General features: G+C 49.6%; 1 long non-coding RNA gene across 1 annotated transcript; it reads right to left on the bottom strand.

The window, feature by feature from the left end:
• Window positions 1–2,210: 2,210 nt before the first annotated feature.
• LOC121023160 (uncharacterized) lies at window positions 2,211–19,186 on the bottom strand. The gene is made up of 2 exons (XR_005787266.1): window positions 18,629–19,186; window positions 2,211–2,242 (listed from the first exon to the last, which is right to left on the bottom strand). It is a non-coding gene; the product is annotated as an uncharacterized LOC121023160 (long non-coding RNA).

Raw genomic sequence — 19,186 nt, 5'->3', positions numbered from 1 at the left:
TCAGCTCAGGTCACGATCTCGCGGTCCGTGAGTTCGAGCCCCGCGTCGGGCTCTGTGCTGACAGCTCAGAGCCTGGAGCCTGTTTCAGATTCTGTGTCTCCCTCTCTCTCTGCCCTCCCCCAATCATGCTCTGTCTCTCTCTGTCTCAAAAATAAATAAACGTTAAAAAAAAATTAATAAAAAAAAGCTCGAGGCTTCCCAAGTCCATTTTCATAGGAGCCCCATACCATAGTTCATAGATACCCAAATGTTATACTCAAAAGCACGTCCACTCAAGGGGCACCTGGGTGGCCCAGTCAGTTAAGCATCCAACTCTTGGCTTCTGCTCAGGTCGTGATCTCATGGTTTGTGAGTTCAAGCCCTGAACTGGGGCTCTGTGCTGATGGCTCAGGGCCTGCTTGGGATTCTCTCTCCCTCTCTCTCTGCCCCTCCTCCACTCAAGCTCTATCTTTCTGTCTCAAATAAGTAAATAAAAAAAATTTTTTAAAAGGCACGTCCACCCAAGAACATATCCCACATACATTGTGGCAAGCCTATAAGGCTAGTGTCACATTAGAAGAAAAAAATAAATAACGGTGACTAGACATTATCCAAAGGAAATACTCTAAACCAGAAAAGGGGTTCGCAGAGATCGGCAAACTAGGGCCCTCTTGTCAAGTTCAGCCCCGTGCTTGTTTTTGTGCGGTCTGTGAACTAAGAATGGTCTGCATATTTACAAATAGTCGAGAAAAAAACCAAGAGAAGAAAACCATTTCGTGACTGGTGGAAATGAAATGAAATTGAAATTTCAGTTTTCCCAAATAAACTTTTACTGGAAGATGTCCATTCGTTTAGGTATAGTCCCTGGTGCTTTAGAACTATAATGGCAGAATCTAATAGCTGTGATGTAGATCATATGGTCTACAAGGCAGAAAATATTTCTTATGTGGCTCTTTAAGAAGAAGGTTGCCAACCCTTGCTCTGGAGGATGGACAGGACTTTCAGATGAGGGTAGACCGTCCTGGAGCCTTGATAAAGTCAGCGTGCAGAGAGAGGTTCATCAAAGAGAGAGAGAGTCCAGTCCAGCACCTCAGAGGGTCCCGCTCTGCTGAGCTGCAAGGCTGGAGGCACAGCAATGCCAGAGAGCACGGGGGATGTCCTGGGACCTAGGCTGCTGTGGGTAACAACACTCCCACCTTCCATGTGCTTTAACACACCCTCACCCCAGAATCTGCGTCCTGCTTTTTCTCCTTTCAAAGCTTCTGCGTGTGCTCATGATATGTAAATATTTTAGGTGTACCAATGTTAGTAGGGGAGGGATGGGGATGGGGCGCCTGGGTGGCTCAGTTGGTTAAGCATCCAACTGAGGTCATGATCTCACTGTTCCTGGGATCGAGCTCCGCGTCGGGCTCTGAGCTGACCGCATGGAGCCTGCTTGGGATTCTCTCTCTCACTCTCTCTCTCCCCTACCCTGCTTGTGCTCTCTCTCTCTCTCTCTCTCTCTCTCTCAACAAACTTAAAAAAAAGACAGAAGGAGAGGGATGGAAGCATTGCTGAAGGACCTAACGGATGCCTGATATTTAAATGTTGGCTCTTCGATTCTTCTCTAAAACTCTCCCATAAGGTAGGCATTATTAACCCCATTTTATAAATGTTACTAGCTACATTTCCTTTCTTTTTCTGAGTGATTGCCATAGTCCCTGGCCATCTTCCATAACCTTTACACACATTAAATCATTTAATCCTCAGGACAACTCTATAAGTAGGTACAATTATTACTCTCATTTTACAATTGAGATCGTTGAGGCCGAGGTATATCCAGTAAGTTGCTCAAAAACAAAACACAGAGCCAGGATTTGAACCCAGGTGCTCAGCTAGACTGTCTTCCACCACAAGCAGCAGAGAAGTTCTGGATCTTGCTCAAGGAAACACAGGTGGTAACGGCAGAGCGGCATTTCAGACCAAACTTACCCTACTTCAACTTGTGTGTTCCCTACACTGTTCCTTACCTGATCTTCCTCGTAGGCTCTGGTTCTGGGACATGGGCCACCAGAAAATGTCCATTAGTCAAGAAACCACTAGATCTCTCAATGTCTTCTGATACCCAGCATCGAGGACAGCTGTCTTTGTCTCCTTCTCTAAGAAGAATTTGATTGGCGGTAAAGTGAAAAGCTGTCCTCTCTTTGTGATGAAACTGACCTTCTGGATCCGAGTTGGAAAAGTGGCTTTTCGGCCCATTCTTTTCAGAACTGAGATGGATTTGCTGGAGGAGAAAAAGGAGAATATCAACTCAGCTACCATTGTATATAAGGCAATGACTAAGAAGACGAACTTCTTTCCTGATAGATTTACTTGATCTAGAGAGAGAGAGAGAGAACTTCTTTTGGCTCTACACTGGCTAGGGAGGCTGGGGAATCTCTGAGGGAAATTTTCCATGTGTAATAATATATTCATAATAATCTGTGATTCAGGTAGCTCGTTCTAAAAAAAAAGGTGTTCACAGTAAACGGCGTAAGGGAGTCAGCAACGAACTCAGAGTGTGCCAGGGACATGAGCTCAGCACTCCGTGTTCATGCGACTCCTCTCTGCCCAAAATGGATTGCAGCTTGTCAGCAGCTACTTGGAAGAACAAGATACTTTGAGACGATTTGGAAGGCCAGATTCAGAACACCAAAGAGCGAAAGGAACCTTTGTTTCTTGTTTCTTCAAGCGTAACGGTTCTGACTCAGCAGGTTTAAGGAAAGACTGGACCCCAGGTGGCAGGAAAGAGACCAACCCCTCTCTCTCCTCCTTCACTGACTGTGCTTGCTCCCCACAGCTTTGCTCCCAGCGGGAGCCTGCAGTGTAGACTGGAGATGCCCCAGTGACCTTGCTTTGGAGAGTGAGGGAAAGGATGAATCAGAGGCATTTTGCAGGTGCATGAACTTTACTACAGCAATGCAAACAGGAACGTACTATCACGCTGGCGAGAATGTTTCTGCGAACAGCATCCTGGGAGACCCTGCAGTTTGCATTTCTAAAGGGAAAAAAAAAATCTCAGAAGCCAATAGGTGGTGGGTGTGTGTCCTTCTGTCCGTAAGAGTTGGCGTTCATTTCAGCTGGCCGCAGGGCAAAAAGATGTGACAGCCACTTTTGGTTTTAAGCTTTAATCAATTTCCCTCAACGCTTGGTTCTATTTTGCAAACACTTACAGAGCAGCTGCTTTGAGCCCGGCCCTGTGCCAGCCTCTGGGAGAACAAGATCAATTAGGCACAGCCCCCGACCACAAGGAGTGCAAAGTCTAGCACCTTCTGCAGACCTCTGAGAAGTCAATCCCAAGGGCCGCGCTTGGGATTGTTGACTTATGCTTTTGAGGGCAGAAACGCATCTGGTGGGGGCTCACAGATGCATGTCCCCACTCCTCCCAGGGGGCCCTCCTGTCCTCCTGTCCACCACACAGAGGGTGGAGCAGATCTGAGGGTTCTGTAGTCCCACCCACAAAGAGCTGCTTCACTTTCGTCCCGGTGAAACTCTGGGCCCTCCTGTCATTATTGCCACGCTGCCTCTGAGAAGTACAGATTTCAAAAGAGGGCTCATAATTCCTGCCAAAGCTATCGTGCCGACGTCAGGCATCTACACTGGCCTGGGCTGAGGTTGAGTGCCCTGCCGTTAAAAGGAAAATCAGAGGTGAGAACTCAGCCACCACCTAGAAGGAGGGGACACACGCCTGCTCGCGGTCCCGGGTGCCCACACGTGCCTCCTTCCCGCTGCTTGGACCCAATCACTCATGTGACCCCATCCCAAATGTCCAGAAAGAAGAATCTGTCCTGAGCACCGTGTGTTGAAAACTAAACACGAGCAGTTCAGTAGCTTCCCAGAAAGAATATCAGCAGGGCAGTGCGGGCTTTCCTCCGGTTCAGTCATGGGAACACGCCCAGGCCGAGTGTGTGTACTGGAATGATCTTCAGCCCCTGATGCTGGAGGAGGGTCCAGTCTGCCATGTTTAGAAAGTGAAAGCCGCAGGCGTCATTTGGCAAAAGTCACCAGTACCCTGCCCAGAGCCTATCAGCCATGTTCCAAGCATTCCGAGAGCTGTTCTGGAGCTAGTTTGGCAATCTTCTTATGACAGCAAAAGATGAGAGTGCTAAAAACTAAGAATTTCCAAGAATGCGCTGTGGTCCAGGTCTGGCGGTGAGGGATTTAAGGGCATTGGCCCACGGAGTCCTCACCACCATCCCCTGAAAGGATTATTATCATTCTCAGTTCACAGATGGGAAAAGTTAAGCAATCTGCCCAAAGATCGCGTGTCCAGTAAGTGATGGAGCTGGAACATGAACCGGGCCTATGTGACAAAGTGACAGTAGTCACAGCCTGGGAGGGCTCCCTGCCTCGTAGTCCCCCACCTTCCTCCTGTTACCGGCTCGCCCCTGCCGCTCGGCTCTGGGGGCTGTGGGGGGAAGGTACAGAGGGGAGAAGTGGAGAGAGTCCAGACGGCCCTAGTCCCAGAATGTAGGGAGGAAGGAAAGTCATTCATTTCTTTGTCCTCGGCAGCAAAGTCCCCCTTCCCCTCTCTTTTTGGACCTCAGGTACATTCAATTGAGACACCTTGGCTCCTGGCCTCCTCTCATCCATTCAGGCGAAGCTTATCTGCTTCATTTTACATTGTCCCCCCTTTATTCCCTCGCCAACATCCATTCTCACTGCCATCTGGGTTACACGCTAACCCGTGTAAATACATGTCTCTAGCTATACATGGACACCTGAATGCACACATCTACGTCCACGTCCTTAGATATAGGCGTATACCCAAATGTGTACACAGATATACACGTTTATGTGTACATGCATATGCACATACAGCATCACTTTGCGTATACGTCCTTAAACCCTACGGATGGCCCCGTGCCATCGATTTTATTCTATGTCTTCTTCCCAGTGACCACGTTTTTAAGTTTTATTTACATTAGCGTTTGTAAACCTAGTTCATTACTTCCGGTGATGCAAAGTATTCTCTCCCTGCCCTTCTCCCTGTAGCCCTGATATGCATTTGCGAGCGTGTGAGTGTGTGCACGTGTGTGCGCGCGTGCATGTGGGTAACGGCTGTCTGTTGTTTGTTAGCATTGAGAGCAGGGACTTGTTTGTTTGGTTTTTTCAATGCTTATTTGTTTTTGAGACAGAGAGAGACAGAGCATGAATGGGGGAGGGGCAGAGAGAGAGAGGGAGACACAGAATCTGAAACAGGCTCCAGGCTCCGAGCTGTCAGCCCAGAGCCCGACGAGGGGCTCGAACTCACCAGCTGTGAGATCATGACCTGAGCTGAAGTCGGACACCCAACCGACTGAGCCACCCAGGTGCCCCAGGGACTTGGTTTTAATCACAGCTACATCCTAAGCAAATAGAACAGTGCCAGGCACGACAGATTCTCAGTTAATATTTGTTGAGTAAATGAATGAATGCAACTCCGCCACAATTTCTTTTCTCCCCAGTGAGGAATACCTAGAGGGTCTCTTACTCTTTTTTACCACAAACACGGGATGGAGGAGAGTCACTGGGTTAGGAGGTGTATTCATTCATGGTGAACCCTGCCTTCCCCCCTCATGCCCTCTCCCCCCGCCCCGTCTCTCCTTCTCTCCTTTCTTTCTCAAAGTTCTTTGTCTGAGTCCCCCGGAGGCAGAGGAAAAGAAGGATATTTGTGTTGTGTTCTTGGAGGTCTCACTTCAATTAGCTATAAATGAAATCTTTCTAAAAGATTGAGGTGCTATTCCTGAGCAGACACACAGGACCTCAGATCACATATTTTAAAATTTTTATTTGGATTTGACAAGTATATATGGAATCCCTCCTCTGTGCAAACCTCTGTGACAGGCAGGGAGGGGCATGAGGAGCAGATCCCCAAAGTAGGGGAGAAGGGGGACACGCGGGGAGGAACACATAGCATGAGGGAGGGCGTGGGCGGCCAGGTGCAGACTGAGTGCCTGTGTCATAGAGTGTGGGGCCTTCTGGTCTGTTCTAGAAACCACGGGGTACAAGTTTGAGAGGAACAGGATATTTATAGTCTCCTGGTATCTCCCCCACAAATTAAAAGTAACATCATGTGCCTCTTGGCACGATACAGTAAGAAGATAACATTTTTGTAGCATTTCTGCCAAAAGTTCATAATCTGAACCTAATCACAAGGAACAAATCAGACAGGCCCAAACGAGAGGCATTCTAAAAACTGTGTGGTTCCACATGAGCGGCAAAACAAGGCTGAAGAGCGAGCCATCCCAGATTAAAGGAGACGAGTGCGCCACAGTAACTGAAAGCAACATGTGATTCTGGGTTGGTTCCCGGAACAGGGAAAAGCAGTTTCTCTAAAGGACGTTATTGGGTCGATTGGTGAAATTTGAATACGGGCTGCATGTTAGATCATATATTGTATCAGTGCTAAACTTCCTGAAGATGACAATTGTGTAGCGGTTTTCGTGTTTCTTTTTTTTAAAGTGTAGATAGAGAGAGAGAGGGTGTGTGAGCAGGGGAGAGGGGGAAAAGGAGAGAAAGAGAGAGAGAAGGAGAGAGAATCTTCAGCAGGCTCCACACGCAGCACAGAGCCTGATGCAGGACTCGATCCCACCACCCTGGGATCATGACCTGAGCCCAAATCAGGAGTCAGATACTTGATCGACTGAGCCACCCAGGCTCCCTGTATGGTAGTTTATTAGTAATCAGTGGACCTGAACATTTCGTTGTACGTTTCTTGCAAATTTTCGGTAAAGGTGATATTTTTTTTTTTTCGTTCAGTCGATATTTTTAAAAAACGAAACGTTTAAAAAGCTGTCCTAGTGTTAAAGGCAGGGGTTGAAACATGGAGGCAGGTGTAGTGTAAGAAAAATAGAGATGAGCCCGTACGATCCTTGCGATGTGCCAGGCACGTTTTACCTCTCAGTGATCTAATCATCTCAACCACCTGCAGGAGGTGTTATTATTACTGCCCCATTTTACAGGTGGGGACACTCACTCAAGATCTCACAGATAGTATGTTGAAGAGCTGGGTTCTGAGCCTGGGAAGGTTGGCTCCAAGAATGTGCTGTTTACTGCTGCTGTGTCGGAATTAAAGCCGAGGTATGGGGGCACCTGAGTGGCTCAGTCAGTTAAGCCTCTGACTCTTGGTTTCAACTCAATTCACAATCTCATGGTTTTGTGAGTTCAAGCCCCATGTCAGGCTCTGCGCTGACAATGAGGAGCCTGCTTGGGATTCTCTGTCTCCCTTTCTTTTTTTTTCTCTCTCTCTCTGCCCCTCCCCTCCTCAAAAAAAATAAACATGAAAAAAACCTGAGATCAGAGACAAACATATCTTACGATTTCACTCATATGTGGAATTTGAGAAACTCCACAGTTTCAAACATAAGGGAAGACAAGGAAAAATAAGATAAAAACAAAGATGGGAGACAAACCATAAGAGACTCTTAAATGCAGAGAACAAGCTGAGGGTTGCTGGAGAGGCATTGGGTGGGGGGATGGGCTAAATGGGTGACAGGCATTAAGGGGGGCACCTTTCGGGATGAGCACTGGGTGTTAAATGTAAGTGATGAATCACTGGGTTCTACTCCTGAAGCCAAGACTACACTGTATGTGAACTAACGTGATGGAAAAAAAAAAAGTTGAGATGCCAATCAGACTACCTGGCTTTTCAAATCCCACATTCATCATGTTCCTGACTGGGGGTCCATGAATAAGCTACTAGCCTCAGTTGCCTAAAATTTTTTTTTTCAATGTTTATTTTTTTATTTTTGGGACAGAGAGAGACAGAGCATGAACGGGGGAGGGGCAGAGAGAGAGGGAGACACAGAATCGGAAACAGGCTCCAGGCTCTGAGCCATCAGCCCAGAGCCCGATGCGGGGCTCGAACTCCCGGACCGCGAGATCGTGACCTGGCTGAAGTCGGACGCTTAACTGACTGCGCCACCCAGGCGCCCCTAAAATATTTTCTTTTTAAATGAGGGTTATATAGGGTGCCTGGCTGGCTCAGTTGGTAGAGTGTGCAACTCCTGATCTTGGAGTCATGAGTTTAAGCCCCACACTGGGTGTAGAGTTTTCCTTTAAAAAATGAGGGTATAAAAGCACTTACCTTATAGGGTTGTTCTGGTGTTACCTGAGGTAGAGCATTGTTAAGGGCTCAAAAAAAAGTGCTCGGTGCATAATAAATGTATCATTACGCGTAACCTTCTGGAACCTGGGGCCCGTAGAGCGGTGGCTCCTAAATCCCACCAAGTGTATGGGTGACGGGGAGTAATTAGACACGAAAGGAGTGACCACAGAGGTGAAGGCAGGTTTGAGTCAGGGAAGTTGTTATGTGCAAAATTCACATTTAGCAGGGTGGCTGTTCCACGGGACGACTAGAAAACCACCGCAGACAACTGTGGAGGTTGGAATTTCGACCCTGTCACTTCCTAGGTCCTTCCTGGATTGTGCAAGTAAATATCCATGGCCAGAACCGTCATCTACACGGACTCCCAAAGGGAGAGAATATTTTGTCTACACGATAAAACAAACAGCTCATTCACTTTTGGGTCCTGTCTGTACTGACAGAAGCCCCTTGGTAAGAGTTCTTGACTCGGTCTCTCTCCCCTGACATGCACCATCACACCACCCAGGGTACTTTTGGTTGGAATCCCCATGGATTCATGTCTAGTAGCCCAACACTCAGCCTGACCACTCTGACGGCCACTACTCTGCAGAGCATTTCTATTGGGGATGATACAGGTCCCAGGAGTCCCCACGACAATCACCCCAGAGAACTCTGCTGTTTAAAGACAGATAGGTTTGGGGCGCCTGGGTGGCTTGGTCGGTTAAGCGTTCGACTTTGGTTCAGGTCATGATCTCATGGTTCATGAGTTCAAGCCCCATATCGGGTCTCTGTGCTCACAGCTCAGAGCCTGGAGCCTGTGTCAGATTCTGTGTCTCTGCCTCTCCCCCTCTTGCACTCTGTCTCTCTCTCTCTCTCAAAAATAAATAAACATTCAAAAAAAATTTTTAAGTAAAGACGGCTACGTTCAATGGGCTATTTTTGACTACAGTTGTTCCTTTAGGGATAGAAAAAGTTAAAGTTAGAAGTTATTTGTGGAGACTGTATATATAGAGAGAGACAAAGACAGGGAGACAGAGAGAGAGACGGAGAATGAATTAGCAACCTGGAGGTCAAGGTTTGGCAAAAATGATAACCAACAGGTAGCTGTGGTTGGGAAATTTAGACCAAAGTATCCACAGAAAGGGAAAAGACTTGGAAAACCTGAAAATCGTTCGTGTAGCCCATCAACGAAAACCAGTCCAAACAGAGCTAGGAACAGGTCAGAAGAAAGCGAACCCAGGAATACGGGCCTTTGTGAGGCAACCACTGTAGTTAAGTGTTTCCTGTTCTTCTCAGGGCCAGGCTAGGCTGGTTGAGTGCCGAGCCCAGTGTGCTGGGGGCAGGGTGGGGGGCTAGTGGATGGGCTGGGCTGGGGGGTACCAGGGGCTCAGGTATCCCGCAAAGGAGACACAACTTTGAGAAGAAGCCTATAGGTAATGAAAGCCTCGGACCGCTTTAGTGTGGGTTTAACTTATTTGTAGGTGGCCGCAGTGAAATGTGAAATGTCCTCTGGGGCTCGATGTAACACCCATTAGTTTAAACCAACATTGTATCTTTCACCGTCCCCTGCCTCCACGTTGCCCATGAACTATGACCTCAACCTAGCCCACGTTCTTAAGATTTTTAAGGTGAGCAATCAAACTTAGGTAAACATCCCCACCAGAGAGAGAGAGAATAACCGTGGGCCCAGCTTCCTCCTGAAAGTGCATGTATATATTTATGTCAAACGTACAATCACAACCCTTGTGTGTTACCGGACTCGCCTATGTTGAAAGAGAATGCTTTGTTGAGGAGGCTGAGTGCCCTGGAAGGAAGTTGCTCAATGTAAGTGGAAACCAAACCCTAGCTTTGGTTTCCTCGGGAAATTTTGCAGTAACTGCTTCTCTATAATTAGTTAGCATGGGCTTGACCACGGCCTTCAGCCTAGACCCAGCCATCGGATGATAGACACTAGCCACGCACAGACCTCGGAGCCGTCCCACCAGTCGTCTGTTCCGTCCTGGACGCCTTGGAGTCTTGCGAGTTTGCCTTTGAAGGAACCACCCAGTCTGGGGGTTTGCAGTTGTTTTTCTGAGTCTGCTGCGGGTCCAAGAGAAGGAGTGAGGGGAGGAGAGAGGAGGAGGAGCAACAAGAGCTTGGTGCCAAGCAGACTCACTTCCATCTATCCCCCATCTATCACGGGCACACATGTGAAAGGCGGTTCCCTTGTCAACAAAAGGGGGAAAGGAGTTAACAGTCTCAGATCTGTTTTTGCTCTTTCACTGATGAGGAAACAAATCCAGAGAGGTTAAGTGGCCCAAGGTCGTGAGTTTACGGTAAGTGGCCGAGACTTCTGGCTTCCCGCCCAGGGCCTGTTCTCACCACTGACCCGCTTCCCGCCCCCAATATAACACTGAGGACGGCAGAGTGACAGGTGCTGCTGATAAACCTCCTGATGGCTGATTGACCATCCATCACTCATCAATCAGCTATTGAGGTCTTACCAGGACGCCAGATGGTGCCTGGAAGGTGCAGAAAGGCTTCAACTCGTGCCATCTTTCCCACAAAGAGGTTGATCTGTACTTTGAGACGTGACACATATTCAAAACATGTGAAAGACAGTGCAAAACCAGGGTGGGGGAGTGTGGAGATCAATGTCACGGCAACGAGAGGAGGGAGAACCCTCTTCAAGGAACCTCCCTGGTGGGCTTTGCAGAGGTGAGCCCAGCGCTGAGCCTGGAGGATGCATTCCAGACACGAGGGCAGGAGGGCAGCCCAGGCCCCTGCAGGGACAGTGTCAGCAGCAGAAACAGAGGGGTCTGTGAGGACCTAAGGGGGTCTCCTGGCAGGGGGGGGTATGGTCACACTAGGAGAGATGGCCGCTCCCGATCGCCTGGACCTACCGGCTGCCCCCCTTCCCCTCCCGCCTGACTGATGGGAGAATCACGGTGATGCAGTGGCTTACCAACACCCACTGCTGGGTCCTTAGATCAGACCTTCATTACCCCTCCCCCACCGGCCTTCTCCTTGCTCTTCTAGCCCTTGATCCGGCCCCCCTACCCTTCTCACGGCCACCAGAATTCTCTCGCTAAAGAGCCAATGTTGCTATGTCCTCGCTCTGCTTTTAGATCCAACCAACCCACTGCCTGTAGGATAAGTCCTTTCTCCTTCGCAGGGCAGACCAGGCCCTTCAAAGGCTGACCACACCTACTTTCTCTCCCCTCTCCCCCCACCCAGCCCCTGCATCCTTGGACCCAGGCTCATGTCCTCGTGGCCCCTTCCTACAAACAACATGCATTACTCTCCATGAGGGTAATGACAGCTGAATCTTCCATGACTTTCTGGCATAGTTCCTTCATCCAAGAAAGTCTCTGTGACTATTTGCCTCCTGACTTTTCTATTGAGGCTCACCTCGAACGCATCACCTCCTCCATGGAGCCTCCCTTTCTTGCTGCTCAGGTTCCTGGCCCTGAGCTCTGATATCACATTGTTGTTCCTGTTCCCATATTTGTTTAAATATCTACCTCTTCTGTAACCTGGGCACCCAGGGCCTGATTCTCATTCTGTTACGCCCAGGGCTTGCTATAGCTTATTGTTCATAGAGTGTTCTTTTTTTTTTTTTAATTTTTTAATGTTTATTTATTTTTGAGAGACAGAGCGCGAGCAGGGAAGGGCCAGAAAGAGAGGGAGACACAGAATCTGGAGCAGGCTCCAGGCTCTGAGCTGCCAGCACAGAGCCGGACGCAGGGCTCTCACCCATGAACCGTGAGATCATGACCTGAGCCGAAGTTGGACGTTCAACCGACTGAGCCACCCAGGTGCACCCATAGAGTGTTCTTAATAAAGATCTGCTGAATGAAGGAGTGAATGAAGGAGTGGAAAAGTATGATAGGAATAAAAAACGAAGCCAGATTTTCAGGTCACTGGGGCAAAATCAGGAGAGGACACTGTGCAGATGTGGCCCCATGGAGAGGCCAACTCTGCCCCAAGAAAGGTTGGGGTTTGCCCCTCCTGCAGTCGTCCCCCTCTGTTACTGAGCACTCCACCCTCCAAGACTGAGATTAGGGCTGCAGAGTGACTGCAGAGGTCACAACAGCAGAACTTTCACACATTTTTAAAAACCTATTTTGATGGTAAAAGCCAAAAAATAACACAGGAAGTCAGGACGAAAAAAGAAAGTTAGCGATGATCCCATGACCTCAATACGATCAATTACTATTGTTTTTTGATGTCCAGTCCAGTCTTTTTCCTTAGGTCTTGTGATGGTTAATTTTGTGTTAGCCTTATAGGCTAAGGGATGAACAGAGGGCTGGTGAAACATCGTTCTTGGGGTGCCTCTGAGGGTGTTTCCAAAAGAGATTAGCATGTAAATCAGAAGACTGAGTAAAGATTGCCTCACCAAGGCATGTGGGCATCATTCAGTCTTGATGTAGAGCACAAAGGCAGAGGACGGATGAATGGTCTCTCTCCTCTCGAGCTGGGGTGCTCATCTTTTCCTGACCTTGGCCATCAGTTCTCCTGGTTCTTAGGTCTCCACACTTGGACTGGTACTTACACCATTGGCTCCCCTGTTTCTCAGGCCTTTGGGTTTGGACTGGGATGGCACCATGGGCTTTTCTGGACCTCTCCAGCTTGCAGACAGCAGACTGTAGGGCTTCTCAGCCTCCACAATTCCGAGCCGGTCCCTCATAATGAATCTCCTTCTGAAATCAACACGCTGTACACCTTAAACTTACAGTGTTATATGTCCTTTGGGATGTGAAATGTTGGGGCCAGGGAGTGAACGTTCAAGAAAGGATTCTTGAGACGTCTTCGGTGCAAAAAAGGATGGTTTTATTAAAGCATGGGGATAGGACGTGTGGGCAGAACGAGCTGCCTTGGGGTTGTGAGGGGTGGCTGGTTCTATACTTTCAAGTCGGGAGGGGGTTAGCGATAGTGGAGTCTCCAAGGCATTTGGAAGCAAGGCTTCTAGGACCTTAGGAGCTATTTACTACCGTCTAGTAAACCATTAGTCATGAGACCCTTTAGATGTATATCAGTGGAGCCACGCGTTTGGAAGATGACTGCTAACATTTATCTTCGGGGGAAGTAGACATGAAGGAAGTTTCCAAAGGGATTTTTATATGTTAAAGAGGACCTACAGGATCCTGGAGAGGTCAGGCTAATGTCAAGCTATGGTTGCCTTTTGCCTCTAGCAAAGTATTCACATCAAGGCAGTTGAGCTCCTGGAGGAAGGTCACTCTGCCTCTCTCAAGTACTTGTCAATGGCTGCAAAGGAAATGAAATCTTTTTCTATCTTTCTTTTGCCTTTGTTCTCCACATCAAACTGTCTATCAACAAAGCTGTAAAAAAAAAAAAAAAAAAAAAAAAACAATCTCTTTCTATGTACCCATAAATCTCCTACTGGCTCTCTTTCTCTGGAGAACCCTACCTCATGTCTATAGTTGCAATTATGGTTTTTAAGTAGAGCAGATAAGCAGGAAATCAAAATTCTTGAGAACATGTCTTTTAGATGCCTTCCAGTGTTCTGCATACAATGGGCGCTCAATAGGTAATTTTAGGCAGACTGGCCTGTATCCTGACCAAAAGCTTTTGTGAAAGGTGATGTCACCACCCTAGCAACCCTTCCAGAAGGAAGCCTGTGATAACATCTCTCCAGTACCTCCAGCCTTCTCTTTCCTGCCTGGAACACAACTTTCCTCCCTTCGTGTTGTATTTTTCATTACTCAACCAGCCATTCGGGCAACAAACATTTAGCGAGTGCCGGTTGTAGAGTGGGTCCTGGGCTACAGTCCCCATGCTTCCTGCCCTGTGGCTTTGCTGACCTGCAAGCCTGTGCCTCCACCCTCGTGACCATCCTGCCCAGAGCCTCCTCGAGACCCTTTATTGGTGGCTCACCGCGCAGCGCTTATCCAGTTAAACTAAAAGTCCACGTGTACTCAAGTTCCTTCTTTTGTCTGTGCTGCATCCAGAAGCAAAATAATTGTCCAGCTGTCCTGAGAACAGCCAACAGTTGGGATTGTGTCAGCGAGTCTTTGTTCAGTTCCTATAAAGGACTGTCTATTAGGTAACAATCCGTTCCAAATGGAAAAGACGCCTTTCGTAAGGCCTGAAATTAACGATTGCCACATCCCCCTTCAGGCCCACAAACAGTTCTTTCACTACGAAAGAACAAGCTTGACTAACTAGAGTCTTGAAAACGTCTTTTCTAGCTCTAAAAATCATGGGATCTGGCCGCAGAGACAAGCAGAGGATGACAGTGCATGAGGGGAGCTCCTGCGAAGAGAGGCGAGCCAGGGGCGGCTGGCGTGGGCCGAGCTGCCACGCTGCTGCCCGCACTGCTTTTCTTTCGTGCACGGAGCATCAGCAAGGGTGGGCTTGCGAAGGGCGACGCCGTCACAGGACGGCGCTTGGACGATGGCATCACCTCCACGCAGGCGAAACACCACGTGAGCTTGGGGGGGGAGCTCGTCCCACATCCCGACAAGAACCGCGCTCACCCGTGGTGGCTCAGCACTCTTCAGCCTCCCCGTAAACTCACGAGGATGAGGCAGGAAAGAAAGTCAGATTTCGGACATGCCGGCGCTCTTGCCGGACAGGCAGCTGGAACTTTCCGTAAGACGCACGTGTGTGTGTGTGTGTGTGTGTGCACTCACACGTTGTCACGGGCTGAACTTTATCCCCCTGATATTCATACGTTGAAGTCTTAACTCCCGGGAGCTCAGCATGTGACTGTGGTTGGACACAGGGCCTTTCGAGAGGTACTTAAGGTTCAATGAGGTCATCAGAGTGGGCATTAATCCCTATGACTGACGTCCTTATGATAAAGGGAGGTTGGGACACAGACACACAGTGGGACAACCACGTGGAGACACAGCGGGAACACAGCCACCGTTAAGCCATGGAGATTGGCCTCGGGAGACGCCAAACTTGCCGAAGGGGACCAGAATATGCCACCCCAGATGTGCCACTTTTTGATTATGTTGAGCTGAAGGCAATGAAGACCTAGAACATTCGGAGAAAAAATTTTCTCTCTCCCTGAACTGCCTGGAAGAAGTGAAAAAGGGACCTGAGCTAGAACAAGAACAACGGCCGGAGATAACTTTCTTATCTGAAAGACTTACCTGTGTGGCAGGACAAACGTCTGACTGCCAAACATCCGCTCTTTCTCATGGTCCTGTGCTGCGAATCGCCCCCTCCCCTTTGAAGCCCCATAGGATGGCACGTAAGCCTCAGTTGCCCGACTGCCTTTGGGTCCCATGTTTTTATGGGGTTCCTGCACATACGAAATTAAAATAGATTTTCCCCCGGTCGATCTATCTTATGTCAATTTAATTATCAGAACTAAGAACCTAGAAGGGTAGAAGGAAACTATTTCCTCCCCTACATGGCCAACACCTTGGTCTCTGACCTGTAGCCTCCAGATCCGTGAGAAAATTAACTCGTATTGTGTAAGCTGCCCAGTCTGCGGTACTTTGCGGAAGCTCAGGCAGACTAACGCACCCACTCCCACACATTCACACACTCTCACGCTCACGTAGGAACACTTTCACACACTCAGCCTCGCACGCACACACACAGACTCATATACTCATGCACCATCTACACAGACATACATCAAACACGCTCACTCACACATATATCCTTATACACTCCCCCCCACACACATAGACACACGCACACACAAATCACACTCTCACATACTCACCCATGCAGACATGCTCACACTTATCTCAAACACAAACACTCGTACCCGTTCTTGCACAGACTCGCACTCAAACGCACACTCACCCACACAGATACATACTCTCACACACCCACACACGCCACACCTCACCCTCACACACACTTCCGGAGCCCCGAGACTTGGGCTGTTGCGGCTCGGGCCTGCACCGAGGCCAGTTCCCTTCCTTTGGTCTCCCTCAACCTCATTCCTCTTGCTAGAACCTTCGATCCATCGGGGGCCTTCTGCCTGGAGTCTGACTTCTGGCATTCCGGCACTCCCTGCGTGCCTGGCACTTTGCTTTTCTGTCTCCAACTTTGGCCCGGACAGGAACAGAATGGCTGAGATGCTATTGACCGCAGGCAGGCCGCACACACTCTGAGTCTCAAGATTCTTATCCCTAAAATCAGTAATCTAAACTAGCACAGTGGTTCTCAAAGTGGGTCCCCAGACCAATAGCATCAAGGTCACCTGGGACTCATTAGAAATGCACATTCTCAGGGCACCCGGATCGCTCCGTTGGTTGAGCGTCGGACTCTTGATTTCGGGTCAGGTCGTGATCCCAGGGTCATGGGATCGGACCCCGTGTTGGGCTCTGCATTTAGCATGGCACCTGCTTAAGATTCTCTCTCTCTCTCCCCCCACTCACGCACACACTCTCTCTCTCTCTCTCTCTCTCTCTCTCTCAAAAAGTAAAAAAAAAAAAGATGTGCACATTCTCAGGCTCCACCCACATATACTGAATCAGAACCTCTGAGGGGGTAGAGCCCAGAAATCTGTGTTTTAACATGTCCCTTGGGAAGTTCTGATCCAGGCTAAAGTTTGAGAATCACTGAACTGGAATATCTCTAAAATTTCTGTTCGGTAATAAACCTCCCAGACTTGCTGTGTGCATTGGGTTATTTATGAAATGCCTTCAATGCACCCATTCCCTCCCAAACATCATCTCTACAATCCCCTAAAGTAGGTGTCACGAAACAGTGTTTTCCGGAGTCGCCTGGTGGCATCCAACTTCGGCTCAGGTCATGATCTCACGGTTCGTGAATTCGAGCCCTGCATCAGGCGCTCGGCGGTCAGCACGGAGCCTGCTTCTGATCCTCCGTCCTGCTCTCTCTCTCTCTCTCTGCCCCTCCCAGCTCATTCTCGCTCTCTTTCTCTCTCTCTCTCAAAATAAATAAATAAATAAACTTTAAAAAACGATTTTTAAAAAGTGTTTTCCGGATGAGTGACACGAGGCGCAGAGAGGCTAAGTAACTCACGAGGGGACACACAGCTGGAGATGAGCAGGAGGAGGATTTGAACTGGGGCTGCCCCACCACGCTCTCTCCTGCCACAGTGACGAGGGCCTGACCCCCTATCAGCACTCAGGGAATGTCATTTTCTGGTGGTCCTATGACCCTCAGGTACCTGCCCTTCACACCTTGACCAGCATTTCTAGTGTCTACCACTGCCTACGTGAAGTGCCTTCCAGCTCCCCTCCATCCCCTCCCCCAGTTCCGCCTTCCTTTGGTTTTCACAGTGGCGAGTGCCGAGGCACCCCAGCACTCCCCGGATCCCACAACCCTCGGAGTCAGCTTGGCTACTGGAGGAAAGCCACTGTCCTAAGTTCCGGACCGCGATGGCCTGGAAAAATGCACCCTCTCTCCTCACCATCTCTCCTTACGAAGAGAACCTCCTCCTGCGGGTGGCTGTTGAGACCATCAAAGATCTGATCCTCACAAAACCCCAATACCTGTGGGGGAAAACGATGCTTGCGTAATGTTCCCATGGACGAAGCCTGAGGCATGTGGGCATTGAGCAGGACGTGAGCCCTCTCCCAGTACCGGTATTTGGGGGTGGCTGGACCACCCTGAGGCATACTCTGCTTCTTTCCCATTTCAGAGAGGCTCACCCCGCCCCACCTGGTTCTCTCCCAGCAACAAACATCCTGCTATTCTCAGTAGTGCCTGCTTAGCGGTGCGTCCCCTACCGGGAAGACAGGGATTTTGTCTTTTCCCTGCTGTAGCCCGAGTCCACACACATAGAAGTGTCTAATCAATATCTGTTGATTGAACGAATGACTGCTGTCCCATCTACCGGTTTCTACCTCACGGGAGAGCTTCACACACATGCATGCACATGCCTCAGGGCCGGTGGAGGAGAGGCCAAGTTAGGGCAAGGAGGTAGGACACGAGAGCCCTAACAACAGAGGGAGGGTGATGATGGGGCAAGAGCAAAGCACAAGGGGCCGAGGGGGAGCCGAGAACGGGTCTTTGCACAGTTGGGACTGAAAATGAAGCCAAGCTGAGGGTGAAGGAAAAGTATCATAAACCGAAAATCAGTCCCAAGACCTGATAAGGATGTTTTTCAGATTATGGAGGAGGTCTGCTCACAGACAAATGATTATTTGTTGTGCCGAGTGCACAACGGTCACTGATGTGGGTAAGGATGGTCGCCAGCCTGTGAACCTCCCGGTCAGTCTGAGTTCAGACCAGCTCGCGGGGATGCCTCGTGGGCAGGGCATCCCCACGAGGGAAACCCCACGGGGCAAACCCCACGGGGGTTTTTGTGGTCTGGACTTTCACCCTAAGTGATGCTAGGTTTAGTTCTGTTTTCTGTCTGCAGAGAATTCCTGCACCACTTGTCCTTTGGGGGAAGCACTGTGCATAATGCGGTACACAGGGTGCCCTGCGCCAGATTTCATGGCAGCGTGACCACGCTGGAGACTCCAAGCCGTCTGTGACCAGGTTAAAATGGAGTCCTCCCACCTAAAGCTCCTCCTCCTCCCCGGGGCACGGCCCCTCCGTTTTAATGGGTCCTCTGGTCATTCCCGGTAATTCCGCGACCCGGGCCCCAGACATCAGCAGAAGGGCGTGGCTCACCTTCGGTTTCTCCGCCCCCCGCGGTGTGCTTCTGGGCCCCGCTCCGTCTGGAACTGGGCTGTCGCTACTGCCCTCTAGGCGCAGGCAGTGGTTACAGAGATCAGCTCCGGAACCGAGGGGTGTGGTGAACAAAACTCCAGGCAAGGGAGGCGGCGGAAAACAGCAGCGAGGTGTCCGCTCCTTTGCAGCGATAACCTGGTGTGTGAGGTTAAGTTCGCGCTCGTTGCGGGCGCGCCCTGCCAGCTGCCTTCCCGTGGGAAGGGCCGTCGGTTGTAAGTGAAGACACATGGTTGCTAGACAAACTGCCTCACCAGAAGTCAATCAGGGAGGAGTGGAATTATCCCAGTGATGGATTTACTCGGTCCTGGCGAAGCCTCGTGACCAGGATGATCCAGCTTCGTGAACAGCCTTTCTATTCAGTTGTTCTCCCGCTTAGGGGGTGTGTTCGATGTCAACTGAGGCTCTCCACTACGTGCACCGGGGACACCTATGGGGAGGAAAGTTGTAGGCCTTACGTTCCTCCTGCTCAGCGCAGCCAGGCGTGTGATGCCTTCTGAT

This window comes from Herpailurus yagouaroundi, unplaced genomic scaffold (genome assembly GCF_014898765.1).
Source record: "Herpailurus yagouaroundi ecotype Mexico unplaced genomic scaffold, PumYag 530, whole genome shotgun sequence".
Classification (NCBI taxonomy): domain Eukaryota; kingdom Metazoa; phylum Chordata; class Mammalia; order Carnivora; family Felidae; genus Herpailurus; species Herpailurus yagouaroundi.
This window is presented reverse-complemented; position numbering and strand designations above follow the sequence as displayed.